Here is an 18675-nt window from a genome sequence, read left to right as displayed (position 1 = left end):
CAGAGCTTCCTTCAGTGGAATAGAGGTGGCTGATCTTTCGTGGTTATTTGATGATGTTCCTGGGCAGAGGATTGAAGACAATCACATTCTTTCTCAGAGGGGAACTTCTAGATAGAGAAAGGGGGGTCAAAGAGCTGTAGAAATTAGGAGATGCATAGGGAAAGAAAGGTAAGAGAGACCTTAGTTCTGAGACTTCTTTCTGGGATCAGAATATCATAAGTGTCATTACTTTGGGGTTACATTTTCTTGACTCTAGTGAAATCATGTATTAAAAAAATACGTGTGTGTGTGTGTGTATACACATAAATATGTGTGTGTATATATCTATATCTATCTATCTATGTATCTATCTATCTGTCTATCTATATATCTATATATCTATATATCTATATATCTATATATCTATATATCTATATCTATATCTATATCTATATATATATTTGTGGAAAGGAGATTGAAATAACTCTGGTGAGCTAATGATTTATGTGTGTGTTACATATAAATGTGTGTGTGTGTGTGTGTATATATATACATATATATATTTATATGCCCTCTCATAAAATGCCAAGTTAAAGACTATCGCAATATCATAACCCATGCCTTTCATTGAAAATTCATTCCTTTAATTCAAGTGCAGTGTTAGTACCATGAATTTGTTCACAACACAAAGTAAGAAAAAAAATTGACCAATCCCTTACTTCCCATAAATCAGTCCTACTTTCTAGGCTTGTACCCCCAAACTAGTCTTAGCTGTGTGTGTGTCACAAAACCTTTTAAAAGAAAAGATAAATAGAAACTTTTCCCATAATTATTTGGGTGAAATTGATTCTCCAGGGTGATGCAACAGATTTATATCCATTGTTCTCTTTTCCCCTAATATATTGCTACAAACCTCTTGGTGAGGATCCAGATTAAAAAAATTACAGCCCTAATGCATATTTTTTTAAAAAAAATCAGGGTTCAGAAATATTGCAATGAACCCTACTACTGACATACTTTCAAAATTTGATTTCAAAGAGGTACTTTCTAGTTTTAGTAGAGATAAATGCAATAGGAATAGGTTCAGCCTGCTGCCAGCACTAGGTTTTGGGGGGTTTTGTTTAAGTCAACTGTTGATTGTAGATATTCTTCCTTTAAAAACTGTGTCACTCTATGTTTTCTTTGTGTTTTCCCTATTTAGTGATGCAGATTGTCAGTTTCAGACAAAGCATCATAGAGTGCTCTGCAGACATTTTGAAACACTTTACCTTGCTGGCTCTTTATGAATGAAGGTTTCTAAATGACACTGGATAAATATGGCAGATTAAGAGGGGAAGGAAGACTGAGCCATTATTAACCTTCTTTTCTTCCAGATTATATCCTTTAAGTGATTTTTTTTTTTAAAAATTGGCTTAAAATGTTTCAATGTTCTACAAGAAGCTTGATATTTTGCTTAGCCATTCCCCTTTGCTGCTTTGAATATTTTTTTCTACATCATTGTTTAAGCCAGGATCTGATTTCGAAGTAGGGCATTACTTTGACATGAATTACAGCATGCTTGAATGCTTAATCTTCTCAGTCACATTTTATTGCTGTCCTGTATAAATAACACATAATAATTTTGTTTTATTAATATAGTGATCCATCTTTATTGCCCTGTGCTTGTTAATGAAGATTGAAATTGAAGGTCTCTAACTATAAATTAGAAGTATTTAAACAACTGACAAAAAGGATTCAACTTTTCACCTATTAGATTAGGTTTCCTCTTAGTGGATATATTTATACATAGAATTCCAAGTCCACTTTGATATTTTTGTTGTTTGAGGAGGATTATGTTCAGTCATATGTGTGGGAATGCTTAAAATTATTTATTTGTAAGGTTAATTAACCAATCAGCACATATTAATTCTAGAGGAAAAATCTCAGGTGAGCTCGGCTGAGTGGCTAGGATTTTATTTAACCTATTTCATGAGTCAAGAAAACAAATCAACTACTGAGAAGTGAGAATAATAGAGAGTTTGAGTGGGTTCTTTAGGGTTAGAAGCTGAAAGAAACAAACAAAAATGAAGATCTTTGAAAATTTTCCTTCTTTATTCATCTGTTGCCATACACTTTCTTTTACATTCCTTACAATTATAAAGAACTAATAATATGCCAAACCCTTTGACTCATAATGTAGCCACCTTTCTCTAACCACCCGTGGTGTTGTGCTTTGAGTCCCTCAACTAACTTGCTTGCAGGAGCTCCTTCTGACCTCAGCTTTGATGACATTTCCTCTGCAGAGCCTTTTCAACCCCAAGTCTGAGAATGGGTTTCCTTCCTGTATACTTCTATGATATTCTGTTCTTGTCTGTATTGTAATACTTATCAATGGTTGGTTGTAGGTTTGTTTTCATTTCTCGATTCTTCATTATAATGTAGGCTTCCTGAAATCATGAAGGAAATCTTGTTCTAGATTACATTCTTAGCATGTGTCATGGTATCCGACATGCAACAGGTATTTATTTGATTTTATTGACATCAGTAGCTGCAAGAAGAATGAAGTGAATGTGAAATGAGAGCTTATGGGTGGTGGTTTTTTAGTAGTTAAGAGTACAGAGCCTGGAGCCACATTGCCTGAATTTGGTTCTCATACTCACCCTATGACCTCGCACAAGTTCTATCTATGCCTTAGTTCTCTTAGAACCAGAGGGACAGTAAAACAATTTGATCTTGTACATTTTTATGGGTTTAAAAACATTGGTATAGAAGACTTACTACAATGTAGTATGTATTCGATGAATGCCTATTAAAATGTAAAAGTCTCAAGGTGAGGATTGGGGACATTGTAGTTACAAAGAGATGGAGATGCCCAGAGCTCAGTATTCCAGACCATAATTTCCAGGATGTGGGAATTTACCTGGCTATAGTCTGCTTCTCTTCCTGCTCTGTTTTAGGACCTAGAACATGTAGTTGCAGTACTTATCCCTAGAGTAGTATGTCTCAGAAGTTTGTCCTTCAGCTTTTGGAATCAGAATCACCTGATCAGGTTAGTAGCAAAGGCAGTGCCAAGGGCCTCCCTGTGGAATCCTTATGGTAGGGGGTGGGGGGCTGCATTTATTGGACCATAGGTGGTTTTGATGCCTGGAGTCTAAGGATTGCTCATGGAGGTTCACTTCTCTGGACAGATTTCTAGAAGCAAAGTTGGGCAGGTGAGGTTTGAAAGGACTCCCTGCTGATTTGGAGGTGCCTTTCATCCCTCCATTGCTCTTGGTCATACTTTTTATAGCTTCTTTAGCATTGCTTGCTTTGTTCCCCGTGTTTTCAAAAATATCATCTAATCTTTGTCCTCAAGTAGTTTATGGTATAGTTAGTTGAGAGATGAGTGCCTCTCTGACACTCAACTGCCTTCCTCTCTACACAAGCTCTAATCCATTTTTAAATAAAAATTGCATAAAATTTACAAACTAAAGTTTTGGATTGACTCTTAAGTATAGAATAAAATAGAAGGACTGAGAGGCTGGAGTAATTGGGGAAGATTTTGGGAAGTGAGGTGGCCATGAAGCATGAGTAATGTTGGTTTGGTAGGAAGAGATGGGGAGACCACAGAGGCAGGAGTGAACTGTAAGGGAAAAAAATAGAGACCTGCTTGAGGATGAAACTTTTCAGGAAGAATAGAGACCCAGACTCTGATATTTCATGTTAAGCAATAGAAAGAAGGGGAATCAAGACACAGTGCATCATTTCTAGTTACTCTCCATAATCTTAAAAAAAAATTGCAAGGGATGTCAGAATTTGACCAGAATGTAGAGACCCATTAGAAAGTATTCAGGAAGTGAAAAAGTAAAAACTGTAACGTAGGTGGATTATGTCAGTGTGGCAAACTATCTACTTGCTCTCTTATAAATGTAGTTTTCTTTCCTGGAGTATTTCTAAACTAGTTGAAATGAGAGGAAACACTAATTGAATGAAAACATAACCAAAGTCAGTGCAAAATATGAGAAGAAACAGTTGCTAGTAGAATCGAGCTCTGGTGCTCCATGACAGGGACAGGAGCTAGTGGTTCTGAAGGATTGTTGTGTTCACTCATGTGTGTGCAGTAGGAAAGGGACGTGGCTTGAGAAGACCCATGTGAGGAAGTAGAAGAATTGTGGTAGTAGTCTATCTAAACAAAGGCAGGAGCTAGAAGAGGGAGAAGAAAAATGAAGAGGTAGGTAGAATCCTGGTTCAGTTAATGGAGAAGGGAAAAGTTGGGAGAGTCATGTTGCAAGAAAAGTATTCAAAATAATGATATGAAAAGAAGATGAGAAAAAGCATCCAGAGATACCTTCCTCCTCTCTTCAATTTACTCTATTAGATTTTTATATCATAACCTAAATTTCTCACTCCATGAAATAGCTCCATACATCTAGTTTTAGGGTGAGGAATTGTGACTCAGAGTAGTTAGACAAATTGCCTATAAGCAAAGCAGCCCACAGAGCCCATCCTCTGACGTTGATCTTATTGTGAAGACCACACATTTCCCACTCATTCATCAGCATTAAATAAACAGAAACAAGTTGACTATAATTATTCTTGCATTGTCTTATGGGACTCTTACCTGTGCTTGTCCTTACTTGATTTGTTCCTCCAATTCTTTCTAGTCTTCCAATTTCTAAATTTTTTCTTGGATTTTATAATTCCTATTTTTCCTCTGACACTCAACTGCCTTCCTCTCTGCACCAGCTCTGATCCATTGTAACAGTGGCTGGTAAGATCTCCCCCCTTCTGTTTAATTAAACAACAAGCAATGTGGCTTAGGGACTGAGCCTGTTAGGTTGTCCAATACACATATGGTCCTTACCCGTCATCGGATGAGCTGACCTCAAGGCGTCAGCCTCCTGTCTTAGGTTGGTACCACTGCAATTGGATCATACCCGTCACTGACTACCGGTCCAGCATACAGCCATACTTGTGGATAGGCTTATGCACCAGTGGGGGGGTGAGGTTCTTTGCCTCACCTCTGTTGGCCCCCAAATTTTAGACCATCACTAGCAGAAGGGAGGAGGATACAGAATTGCCATGACACCAAGCCAATTGATGGCTCCTATGGAAAAATTGTACCACTGGTGACACCATCAGCAAAGATACGCCAGCACTACCATAATTCGCTGCACCAACAGATAGTTCACAATGCATACAAGTGATATATAGTCCAGGCAAGTTCTGCAAGCAGTTCAAAGCAGAGGAATCTATCAATATGTCCATTTCTTCCCAAAGTAAATTGACTCCTTGATTGAGCATTACTTGTTGAGTTATTATTCATTGATGCATCAGTTTATACAGTTTACTGTGATAGCTATCGGAGAAGCTGTAGTTTGGTTTTATCTTTGTCTTCACTGGCACTGGGATGAAGATTCCTATCTTCATAGGCTAAAAAAAAAATATGTAACATTCCAACAGGCACTAAGAAAACATTTTTCTGAACAATTTACATTATCCTGAACAGAATTATTAAATATAATGAAAAGGAAAGGTGAAAGTAAACAAACAGCTCTGTTAACCTCCTTATTTGTTCACATATTAAAACAATCCTCAACAGCTGTTTACCCAATTTAAATTAAACCATTTAAATCACGTGAATAAAAAAAAAATTCGGATCCATTTTTTCATGAGTGCTCCTCATATATAATATATGGACATACACACATACAGACATATAACACAAAACACAAGTGTGCACACATAACATACAACTCATAAGACAATAGTAAAGGCCTTGTAGCTTTACACAGGTGAAATCTCCATTGCAATGTTTAAAAACTCCACAGTCAAAAAATGAAACTGATCAGAAAAACATTAACCTAGGTCTGTATGAGCTCAAAAAACAAAATAAAACTTTATGATTTGGGAAAAGGCAATAATAAAATAGATATTGAAAAAAAGACATCCTGCTTACCACCTGGGTTTGACTCTTTTTTGGATATCCCATCCTTTTTTTTTTTTTTAAACTTGCATATAGGTCTGAAGGTATTCCCACAAGCAAGCCTCAAGGTTTTTTACATTTGAAATAGGCCTTAATGGTGTTCATTATTCATTAGCCTCCAGGTGTGGGAGAACCACTGTTGCAGATGTAATAGCCAAGCTGGAGCTCTGGATATCAGCTGTTATGGATTTGAGTCAAATCATCTTCTTTTTGGTCTGTAGAAATCGCTTTGGTTAGTCTCTCTGGAATCCAAATCTGCTGCTGTTCTCCCTCTGAGCTTCAGGCGTTCCCCGAACGGGCCGCCAAATGCCGCAGTCTGGCTGGGCACAAATCACGAGCCACTGAAGCAGGAACAAAATTTATTTCTGAACTCCACCAGCACACTCCACACACGCTCTCCGGGAACTCTCCCGAATGCCACTCGGCTCCTCCAGGAACCAACAACCGGAAATCCCTCTTCCGGAAATCCCTCCTCCCACACTTCCCCAACCAATGGGAACTCTCCGGGAATCCCCACGAGAACTCCAAAGTAGCAGGCTGAGGCGGACAGTAAAGGTCTAATATACAACCGAATCAATCCAGCATCATCTTAATGGCTTGCCTCTCAACCAATACTATTGGCAAAACGCCAGGGGCCATTCTGACTCGGCTGTGGCTCTCAGCAAAGATCCTTCAAAAAGACAAATTTGATCATATCATATTTCTGAAGAAAATCTTCTCACTGGCCTAGAAGGCACTGGATATACAGGCTATGACTAATTCTTTACCCTAATGACTTGTCAGTCATGCACACTTTTATTTTCTTCTTTTTTAGTTTCTAAGAAGCATTAAGACTCTTATATTAGCTTCCTGAAGCTTCTATAACAAACCACCATAAACTCAGTGTCTTAAAATGACAAATACAATTTTTCATAGTCAGAAGTCCAAAATCACGGTGTCAGCAGAGTTTTTCCTAGAGGCTCTGATGGAGACCCATTCCGTGCCTTATCTCCTAGTGAATGGTGGCCACAGCAGGCAATCCTTAACCTTCCTTGGTTCCTCCATGCAGCACTCCAATCTCTGCTTTAATTTTCACATGGCCTTATCCCATGTGTCTTTGGGTTTTCTCCTTCTGTATCTTCTGTTAGTACATTCAACATTATATTGAGGGCCAAATATAATCTATGATTATAATCTATAATCTCAAGATCTTTTTTTATTCACAAAATACTCATTCAGATAAAGTGTCATTCTGAGTTTCCAAGTAGACATGTCTTTTGGAAGGACACAATTGATCTACTACAGTGTTCTCTCTGGTTTCCAAAGCCTCATATCTGTCGCACGTACCAAATACGCTCAACCTACCTCCAGTGTCCCGCAAAGTCTCAATCAATTGCAGCATTAACCTCAAGTATAAAACCTTCATAGCGTCATCTCAAAAAGACTCCAATTTCATCATTAAAATCACCTAAATCAGGTAAAAGTGAGTCTGTAGGTACGATCATCATACCACAAAATTCCTATGAGTCTATATATCCAGAAAATAACTTATCTCCTTTTAAAATTCAGTGGTGATAGAAACTTGGTTACATATTCACATACCAAATGAGAGAACATGGAAAGCATGAAGGAATCATTGACTCTAAGCAATTTTGGAATCTAGTAAGGCAAATTCCATTAGATCTGAAGACTTAAAAATAATTTTCTCCAGCTCAGGAGACAACAGCCGCAGCAATGGAGAGGCACTAAGCAACTCAGTGAGACCCTGTTTCTAAATAAAATACAGAAGTAATTCTGGGGATGTGGCTCAGTGGTCAAGTACCCCTGAGTACAAATTTTCTCTGCCTCAAGACTCTGCCACACTCTCAAAGGCAGCTTCCTTATCATTTTCACCCTTATCAACAGTTGCATCACTGTTGTTCTCACTTTTCTTTTATTTATTTTTTATTTCTTATTTTTATAATTATAGCTGAGGTTTACATCTGGATAAACCTATTGACCTGTTTCCCCTTTTATAATTTTAAAAGTTTGATAACCCTCTTTCATTTAATCTGATCCATGTCCCTTTCTGTCTAAACTGATAGTATTTCTGCTAATAAAAGAGTCAGTCTCAAAATACCTGAATATCAAGGTGATCCATACCATTCCAGAAGACATTCCCTGTATGTCTGTCTCTCACTATACTTGGCTCTTGCTGAGATGGTTGTTTGGATCCATGAATCGCATACCTAATTTCTCTAACAAAATTTGGTTAGCCACCCCCTTATACTTCTCTTCAGAATACACTTCCTCAAAATTGTGATTTTCTTAATTTCATTATCCTTTTTAATATGGTTAAGGAAGAACTTCCTAAATCAGTAAGTGCTAGTTTCTTGTTGTTAATGATTGCTTCCTCAGTTTATCTATATCACTTTTAATAAAAGCAGTAAGGAGAAAGCAGGCTATACCTTCTACACTTTTCTTGGAAATTTCCTTAAACATCCAAGTTCATAGCCTACAAAATTGGCTTTTCACACAACTGTAGAACACAATTCAGTCAAGTTTTCTGCCACTTAAGCAAAGGTCTCCTTTTCTCTTTTTTCACTTATGATCTCTTCAAAACAATCTAGTCTTTTTATATTATGTATCTCCAAATTCTTCTAACCTCCCATTATCCTATTAAATGTCTAAATTTTAAGATGTTTATTTAAATATCACCCCTCTTTCAAAGGAAATTTTTCAAAATATCTCTATCAGAATTCTAATATTAATGTATATAATGACTTATTAGAGGGATTTTAGTATGTGAATATGTGTTTTATATATTTATATGTGTGTGTGTGTGTGTGTGTGTGTGTGTGTGTGTGATATACAGCTTATTTCAAGAATTTGGCTTGTACAATTGTTGGGGCTGGCAAACGTGAAACATTTAGAGTAGCCAAGAGATAGAATTCTCAGGCAGAAGTTAAACCTGCAGCCCACATATGGCATTTATTTTCCTCAGGGAAATTTCAGTTTGTCATTTCAAGCCATTCTGTTAATTGTATAAAGCCCATGGAGATTATCAAGGAATATCCCCTTCACTTAAAACTTGCTGATAGTAGATGTTAATCACAAAAATATCCTTATTTCAACTGCAAGATTAGTGTTTAATTCAATATCAAGATACTAGATACTATAATGTAGCCAAGTTGACACATAAAACTGACCATCAGAGACACTGAATGTTTTTCTAGTTCCCCAAATATCTGCCCTCCTTCTCTTTCTTTTTATTTTTTATTTTGAGACAGGGTTTTGTTCAGCTGCTTAGGGCCTCACTAAGTTGCTGAGGCTGGCTTTGAACTTGTGATCTTCCTTCCCCAGCCTCCTGAGTCACAGTGATTATAGGCATAAGCCACTGTCCTGGAAAATCTGCTGTTTTTTTAGCCAACTCAGTCATACTTCAGATTTCAGCATAAATATCTTCTTACTATTTAAAGATAGCCTACTTTAGTACCAAACCTAACAGTACCTCAACTTCTGTAAATCATACTCCTTATGAGTTATCCAATATTTAAACCACTTGTTGGATTGCAAATACCATGCAGTTCCATGATTCTGTCTTGTTTGCCACCACAGCTGGCATTCAATAGTGTCTGATGATTGATGGAATGAATAAATCACAGGGTAGGATGATCCAGATGACAGATCCTCTATATCCATGGTCAGTTCTTGAAATGTAAATTGGTGACAAAATAGTTGAGAAAACAATTTTCTTGCTCAATCACACTTGGTTTTTAAGAACATTGTGTCTTGGGAACTAAACAAAGTTTAACAAGCAGGATTCAACTAAACAGTTGAAGTTGAACAATTACATTCTTTCTCCTAGGTATCTGTGTTTCCATAGCAAGATGTAAAAATATTGGTTCAATGAGAGAGGATGTCCAAAATAAGAATTTTAGAGTTTGACATTAAATCTAAAAATATATTTTTAAAAGTGTTTGGATGAATGGCTTTTCAAATGACATAGATATGGTTTCATGCTTATAATACTTCCCATCAAGTGGTCTTGACCAAATTACTTTCTTAAGCCTCAATATCTTTATAATGTTAGTTAAATTTCAGTAGAATCAATCTGTTAGAATGGAATTCTATTTTTTTTTTTTACTGAATATCTATCTTTTACTGAAGTGAACAAGTCAAACTTGGGTTCCCAATGGAAAAGTACTTTGTTTTTCTAGAACCTCCAATGTTCAGGTGAATGAGGTTCAAAGTATATCTATAGCTAGAAGGACAGTCATCAGCAGGAAAGTATGAAAGTGGAGACCCCACTGTTGATAATGGAAAACAACAAAATTGTACTAAATACCATTTACTGAGCACTTTAGTTGAGTCAGGCAAAATTACTATTACTCAATATGCAAATCATTGTTCTGTCTTACGTGTCATTTGGAGAAAATAAGACAAATTCATTGAGACAGTTATACCTGCACAATGGAAGCCCCACTTACAGTCTTCATTTGCAAAATAAATATAATCCTTGTAGTACTGATAGCCCAGAGGTGGTTGGGAAGATCAGAACAAAAATGAGATTATATATTTGAAACTGATTTGTACCCTGTGAAGAAAATAAAAACTATGATTATTAAAAGGCATGTATCTACATGCTACAACAACTGAACAAATTTGTACTTAAAAAAACATATCAATCAAACTTGTGGTTATTTGGCATCATGTAGACAAAACAATTGTTGATTTGACAATCTTCCACATTTCAAATGGTTGTCATGGCATCGTGTTGACTGAAAAGAAAAGTGATTCTCTCTGCTCCACAGTTCTCGGATTCCATAAAACATTAAATAAAGAGATCTGAAAATAGAGGACTGTTTTAAAGTTTCTACTCAAGGCTTAGTCATAGGATAAATTTTAGAACATGTCTTTGGTGCATCCTGAATAAGCTGATATTGAACATGCCCCATGCTGTTTGTCTTTTGGAGATGCCCTAATTTAGACTCTGCTTTTGACCTTCTGGACAGATGTAGAATAGAAATAGCCATGGAATTGGCCAGAACATGAACAATGGTGGCTTCTCTTTTAGTTACCAGGAATATAAATCAAGAACGATACAATGTTATAATTGAAAATGTCCTTAAGCCAGATTTTCCAAAGATCACATTTCAATTTAATTTAAGAAGACTATAATGCAGGTTTCCTGAGGCCAAGTTAAATATCTCCTACTCCCACTCCTCAGCCTCAACTGTGGTAGAATGTAAAATAAATAGAAATCATGTAGGTTTTACTTTTCCTTTTTATTTGAATTCTATATAAAAATAGCATTAAGGTCTCCACAATTACCCATCACCTCACCTGTATTTTGACTTGATAACTTGGCAGAGAATAGAATGTTCTTTCCCAACTTTCTGCATACTAAATGACTAATGGTTAGGGCCTGCCTGTTATGGACACAGTTGGAGATGCACTTCATTCCACCATCCTGTTGCCTGACAAGTTCTTAAGAAAATTTCTTTTACATTAAACAGAGAGACTGCAGGTAAGGCCCTCCTGTTGGCCTACCTAATGATAGGAAGTCTCATCACTCCCCATTTCAGAGCTCATTTATCTGGGGCAGTTATTCTGAGTAGATGGATCACTTTGCTGCCAAAAGTGCTTATTTTCCTTTTACCCAACATTTCCCAGAGGCAATCAGGACATGAGTCATCCTTAATCTTTGTTAACAGAGGCCAGCATGAGCCTAATTTAAACATTGCAGTAGTGGCCAGTAGACCTACACAGTTAAACAAAACAGAATGAAGCAAAACAAAGCAAAACAAACAAACCATGATAGAACATTATGACAAGAGCCAAATCACTCTCTGAATGTTTTTATGTGAGGAGGACGGCAAAGCCACCTAAATTATAGAAGTTTGACTAAGGCCAAAGATACAATGTTAGTTACAAACATATTATGGACTTGATGAAATGATAGTTCATTCAAATTTAAATATGAAGTTGAAAAATGATTACTGTGCTGTCATTATACATATAATCAAACATTTCTTTTATTAACACTGAATAAAGTGCATGCAAAATTACCAATGTAGTCAACTCTGTTTTCATAAAGTTATATTTGCAAGAGCATTTTATAGCACACTTTCCCCTCCATCCTCATGTATACCATACATGTCTTTTTTAAAGTTTTTTTTTAATTCTAATTTGTTATATATAACAGCAGAATGCATTAAAATTCATATTATACATATACAGCACAATTTTTCATATCTCTGGTTGTATACAAAGTTTATTCACACCATTCGTGTCTTCATACAGGTACTTAGGGTAATGATGTCCATCTCATTCCACCATCTTTTTTACCCCCTTGCCCCCTCCCTTTCCCTCCCTCCCCTCTATCCTATCTAGAGTTCCTCTAATCTTCCCATACTCCCCCTCCCAACCCCACTAATACATGTCTTTTAAAATAGCTTGTGTCTTAAGAGGTTTTTTTTTAAACCATGGATTAAACCAAGGAGTGTTTAATCACTGAGCCACATCACCAGTACATTTACTTTATTCTATTTTGAGACAGAGTCTGGCTAAGTTACTGAGGGCCTCACTAAAGCGCTGAGGCTGACCTTGAACTTGAGGTCCTCCTGCCTCAGCTTCTTGAGTTGCTGGGATGACAGGCATCCACTGTTACATCTGGCTCAAGAGATTTTTAACAATAATATAGGGACAAGTCTCTGGCATTTAAATGAATTTTCTGAATTCAATTTTGTTGAATTTCAATTCATTTTTATGTTGTAGTTAGTACATAGGGAAACCAGACTTTCTGGAACAGTAGTTGTTTTCAACATTTCATACTGCCCCTGGTGGAGCTCTTTCTGGGAAACTCACCTTTTTCCTCTGTTTCACCAGAGAGTCGCTTACTTCTTCTTTATAATTGTGCATGACTCTTGATGTTATTTCCTGTTTTTGCTCTACCCACAAAGTATTTTTTTTCACGATGACCATATGTCTACACAGCCTACCAGTTCATCACTGGACAATTTTCCTTCCACAGTGCCATGCTGTAAGACTAAGGTATCTGGTGGCATAAGTCGGGTACTCCAGACACTTTTCAAAGAATCAATGTTTAAAACATGAGCTTAATTTAGCAGGTGCTGTTCATAGAATGAAGTAGAGGCTTCTGGTAGAGTCCTAAGCAATCTAGAAACTCTAGAGTTGAAATCGCCCAGAATCTAGAATGGAAAGCTAGACCTTATTTACCTTCTTTATGTCTATATTTAAGAGAACTGTTGCTGTTTCCATTTGTGGAGATTGTCATCTCAAAGAAAAATGTAGAATATGTGATTATAGTGTGAATTTCACGAAAGGGCAACTGTAGGGAGCATCATACACTGTGCTTGGCATACATATTCTAAAAGGGTTCATATTTCCTCTTCCTAAGTGCAATGATATACATATTTCATGCAGATACCCACTGCTTGCTTTAGTGTGCTGGAAATGTCCAATAGATCATAGCTAACAGTGTATGTTGCCTGTGTTATGTGATGTTAATCTTTATTTTATTGTTTTGAAACCAAATTACTCTTTCTCTGGTGAACAGTATGGTTTAGGAGAATAATACAGATTCACAAAAACTGGTTAAAATCCAGTGACCATGGATGAGTTACCTAATGTGTAAAAGGCTCACGTATAAATGTAGGTGGAGACTGATAATTACTTTACTTCCTTTTGATATGAGGATTATGTAAACTACTATACATGGAAGTGTTTTCATGTACAAACCGCAAATATTACTTGCTTTATGCTAGTTAGTTTCAGAATATCTCAAGGAAGGTGAGGATTGAGTTTGTGTGTAGTGCTCTGGTTTTTTTAAAAAAATATTTTTTAGTAGTTGGTGAACCTTTATTTTATTTATTTGTATGTGGTGCTGAGAATTAAATCCAGTGCCTCATAAATGCTAGGCAAGTGCTCTTCCACTGAGGTACAACACCAGCTACTGTTTTTTTTTTTTTTTCCCTGATCTCTCTTTGCTTTTTTTCCATAATAAACTTATATTCCATGCTGCTATAGCACAAAGACCTGGAGAAACACCTAATCTACAGCCTCAGGTGGAGCTATTACACAGCAGAAAAGAATGATTTCTGAGGAAAAATCTAGGGGCTTTGAAAAGTTGATGTTTAGCATTAAATAGAACCTGCAATATATACTACCTATACATTCATTTGTGTATGTGTGTGTGTGTGTGTGTGTGTGTGTGTGTGTGTGAATGCCCCAAACTATCACTTTAAAACCTTGATGGATTGGGGAAAGGGAACTATAGAGGCACAATTCTGATTCTGAGAAAGCAGAAGGCAACTGTAGAAATGGAGTATGGCTCTTGAGCTGGGCTCTTCTCTCTGAGCATTTCTTGTTTTGAGTGGTGTTTGACCAGATGAGCTGACAAATCAAAGGCTTGGTGTGATGTGGCTGAGATGGAGACAAATGTCCTCTGAAACACATGGGACTGAAAATGAAAGTGAGGGGTACAGAATTAATCCAATACATCACCACTCTCCCCTATGTCAGCTTTAAAGATTTGGTCGCTCAGAAACTAAAGAAGGAAGAGGCTGGTGAATTAATCCAATGCATCATCACAGGATCCCTGGGTATCTATCTGTAAATTCTAGCCTCTAAGAGTGCAGGGGACAAGTGTAGTCATGTTAGAGTATTTATGAATCGTACAAGTTTCCCTTCAACTCATTCACTGCAAGTTTTCCATAAAAAAACAAGTGTACAGGACAAATCAACTACATTAGACTGGAATCAGATTTCCTCCTGAACTAAAAATAGGAAGAGCTCCATTGCCATATTATAAAAATAAATTCCAACCCAATTATTTTATCTTACTCAATTCAGTTACCATACTGTGTCCTAGGGTTGATAGGTTCTGCCTGTCAAAGGACAGTCCCATGAGAGCAGAAAGCATGACACTTTGTGTTTGTGCCAAAAGCCCATGTGTATTTCTGATGAGTTTGTTGTGTATGGTATTACTTTCAATTTATATAGTTTCTCATTAAATAATTTCTGTTTTTAATCAGTCAGACAGCAATCCATGTACATAAATTTTATAAAGGATTAAGTCTGATTCAGATTGACATAATTTCACAATTCAAATAAGAGAAAAAGCATATCCAACTTCTCTTGGGCTAGATACCCTGAGTGGAATATGAGATGTTACATAGTCATGAGACCATTGTTCTGAATAATAAGCAAAAACCATAAAACCAACAACATTTCCGCTTGAATAACAGATCATTAGTGCTTATAAATTAGAGAATCTTGATGATGGAGTGGGGTAGGGCTTATAAAAATATGTTTATGATACATCATTCCCCTGTGAGAAACCAAAGCTACTTTTCTTCATACATGCAATCCTAAGAACTATAGTTCACTTTGATTTCAATCTAAAATCATAAAACTAAGCCATGGCCGGAGTTGGAAAAGGCAACTATTTTTAATAATGCAGTAAAACCACCTTGGCCTGACAGTTTTGCAAACATACATTTGGAAGCAGAGGTTATTAGCTTTTACTCTTGGTAACAGAATGACAGCATAAATCTGCAGACCGCTGTACATTGCAGTACATTCATTAACATACCCCAAAACTTCTGGATTGCCTGGTTATCAGGTGACAGTACCACGCACTTCAGTGTCAAGGGGCAGTGGCGGCTGTCACAAAGAACAGCAGGTGGCCATGCAATTGCTGGCTCTCTACTTTAACTTTCACAACTGCTTGAGTTAGGAGCTGAACTGTAGCACAGAAGGAGCACCCACCTTACTCTCATTTATTTAACAGATGTGAAGGGTACATTGAGGTGAATTATTATTCTTTGTCAAAGTGGTCTAATGGCTTGTGGAGTTACCTTTCAAAGTGGAGAAGTGAGTGGCCTGAGGGACTGAATGGAAACCACATTGGTTTTAGTGGTAAGAGATATTGCCAAGAAGGAAAGGAGGAGTGGATGAGGAGTCATGTTGATCCTTTGCCTAGGACTTAAAATGCCATAAAATATTTTTATAAATTATCTGGCAAATCACAGGGAAGGGAAAACAGAACTGATTTTCCTTCAAGGGTAAATTAAGCTAAAAGGGTCATTTGGGATTGGATAAAATTATGTAAACCCACAGAATTTTTATTTATTTTAATTTACTTTTTGACAGCTATCCAATTCCTACTTCAGATACAGAAGAACTTTATCCTGGACCTCAAAATAGTATGGATTTAATTAATAGCTCAATACACATTAGACATAAGGATTATTTTTCTTGCCTGCTAATTAGTTACTTTTTATTGAGAATAGGAAGTATCTATTTCCTTTAATACATATGTAGGTGGGCTAGAATATATCAGAAAGTAAATTATTATTTGACCCTGGTTGGCTGTGAAACATAATGTCATAGAGACTCAATACTGGCACTCAATAAGTAGTAGAATTTTTTATGTTATTTTCAGTGTGTTTGTAAAACCACCATATGATTTCCTTAACTTTTAGTCTCTTTAATTGGTACATTCATTAACATTGTTGAATTTTTTGGTGCTTTTTTAAAGTCATGGGCCACTGATATTTTCTAATTCTGAGCAGACATTTTTTTTTCACTGTGGTCTTTAATGTTTTGTTGCCTTTAAAATGTATAGTGTCTCCTCAGCAGAAAGAAAGGATATTATCTTAACATTAACAGTTTGTTTCTTCCTTCAGCCAAGAACCTACTGTTCCTTTGAAGATGACTTGATTGTCCTCCACAAAGTGGGCTCAAATCCTTTCCTGTTGTTATTTTATGCCCATTCCAGTAGTGAGTATAACAAGTCAGGAACTTGGGATGGGCTCAGGATTTAGCTCAGTGGTACAGCACTTGCCTAGCATGCACAAGACCTTGGGTTCAATCCTCAGCACCACAAAATAAAACAGAAGCAATTTACTAGTGCCAGTACTTGCTAGGTTTCTCAGTGTGGCAACACAAAAATGGAAGACTCTGTTGTATCTCGAAGAACCAAATTTAAGGCTTATACTTAAGTACTGGGTTGAGTGATTCAAACTGCAAGCACAACAGGGGCTCAGAGGATAGAAAGGGTGAAAAATCCAAGATCAGGATCGTTTACTTGAAATTATTTACCAGAGTGCTTATTTATAACTTGAAAAGTCCAAGTAGCACAAATTTGTGGCAAGATGAAAAATCTGACACAGGAGCTCAGTGTTCACATGGAAATAGTAGACTAAATAGTAGGTTGCTCTAATCCAGCTGTGATATTGAAAATGCCACTTTTACTTGTTATGTATTATGATTCTGAATTCTTTTATATGTAAAACTCGATGGTCACCTGACACGCTATTAGGCAATTACTATTTCTTTGATTGTGTAAGTCCCTGGCTTGATAAAGTACACATCATTATAGTTCAGGAATGCTCTATTCTTTTCCTCTTACACCCAAGCACCTTCTCCATGGCATGCACAGTTTGTCAGGGGTAGGGAAATAAAGTTGGTAAGAGTAATCACACTGCTGCCTGCTGAGAAAAAGAGTGAGTTTTATTTACAGCACAGCACTCTGGTTTGGCTTTAAGAGAATTACATCAACTAAAAATTATACATAATAGACTTGGCAGGAACACAAGGTGGTGGTCAGGCCTGATTTTATCAAATAGGAATACTTGGAAAGTGATATTGCCAGGGCTTCGCTTACTCAGATTTATAACAGGTGTCCACAGGATGATAATCCTCCCTGATCCTCAACTGCTTCTTAAATGCTCAGGTTTTGAGCTAGAGACATCCTGTGGCTCATGACAAAAAGCATTATGCTAATTAAGATCTAGCCAAGTCTTCTGATCTAAGAGAAGTCAGAACCTCAAAGGAAATCCTCTTCTGAATTCATTCTCTCATTGTATTAGCCTCGCTATAAATTTTGGAGAAAATTTTGGACTCCATATATAGATCAGGTTAGATGAAAAAATAGAAAACTAATAGGATTAGCCAGAAAAAGACTCTTGGGGGGGGAAGTTCAATGACATATATAAAATCATTAGTGTTGTTTGCATTTAGTTTTAATTTTGCATTATTTACTGTAGCAAGAAATTACCTGCTTGCCTAGTTATTTTTTCCCGAGATTGTGAGTTTGACAAAGACAAGGAATGTCACTTATTACTATCCATAGTGCCAGTACCAGGTGCAATTCTTATCCTGTATTGTATACTGAGGAAATATTGGGTAATGATGCTGATCAGAAATATTTTCAGTAACAGAATTTCTTAATAACACAAAAACATCAAGGAAAACAACATCAAAGGGTGGAGACTGCAAGTTTTTAAGGTATGATGTTGTCTGAGCAAAACAAGAGCTGATATTCCAAATTGGCACTGACTTTGTGTGTGTGTGTGTGTGTGTGTGTGTGTGTGTGTGTGTGTGGTGCTGGGAATTGAACCCAGAGGTGCTATACCACTGAGCTACATCCCCAGCCCTTCTTATTCTTTATTTTCAGACAGGGTCTCATTAAGTTGCTTAGGCCTTTAACTTGGAGTACAGCAGAATAGAGTAGCTGGGATCACACGCCATGCCCTGACTCATTTTTAAACTAGAAATGTAAAATAAAGTAGCAGTGTTGGGGGCTAATGAGTCATTCTTCTCTTTCCTTTACATACCAGTAAGCAGGTTGTTTTAGTCAGCTTTTTCGCTACTGTTACTAAAGGATCTGACCAGAACAACTATAGGGAGGAAAATTTTATTTGAGGGCTTACGGTTTGAGAGGCCTTAGGCCATAGAAGACCAGCTCTATTTCTCAGGGTTTG

This window comes from Marmota flaviventris, chromosome 10, assembly GCF_047511675.1.
Source record: "Marmota flaviventris isolate mMarFla1 chromosome 10, mMarFla1.hap1, whole genome shotgun sequence".
NCBI classification, from domain to species: Eukaryota; Metazoa; Chordata; class Mammalia; order Rodentia; family Sciuridae; genus Marmota; species Marmota flaviventris.
Note: the sequence above shows the minus strand (reverse complement) of the source record.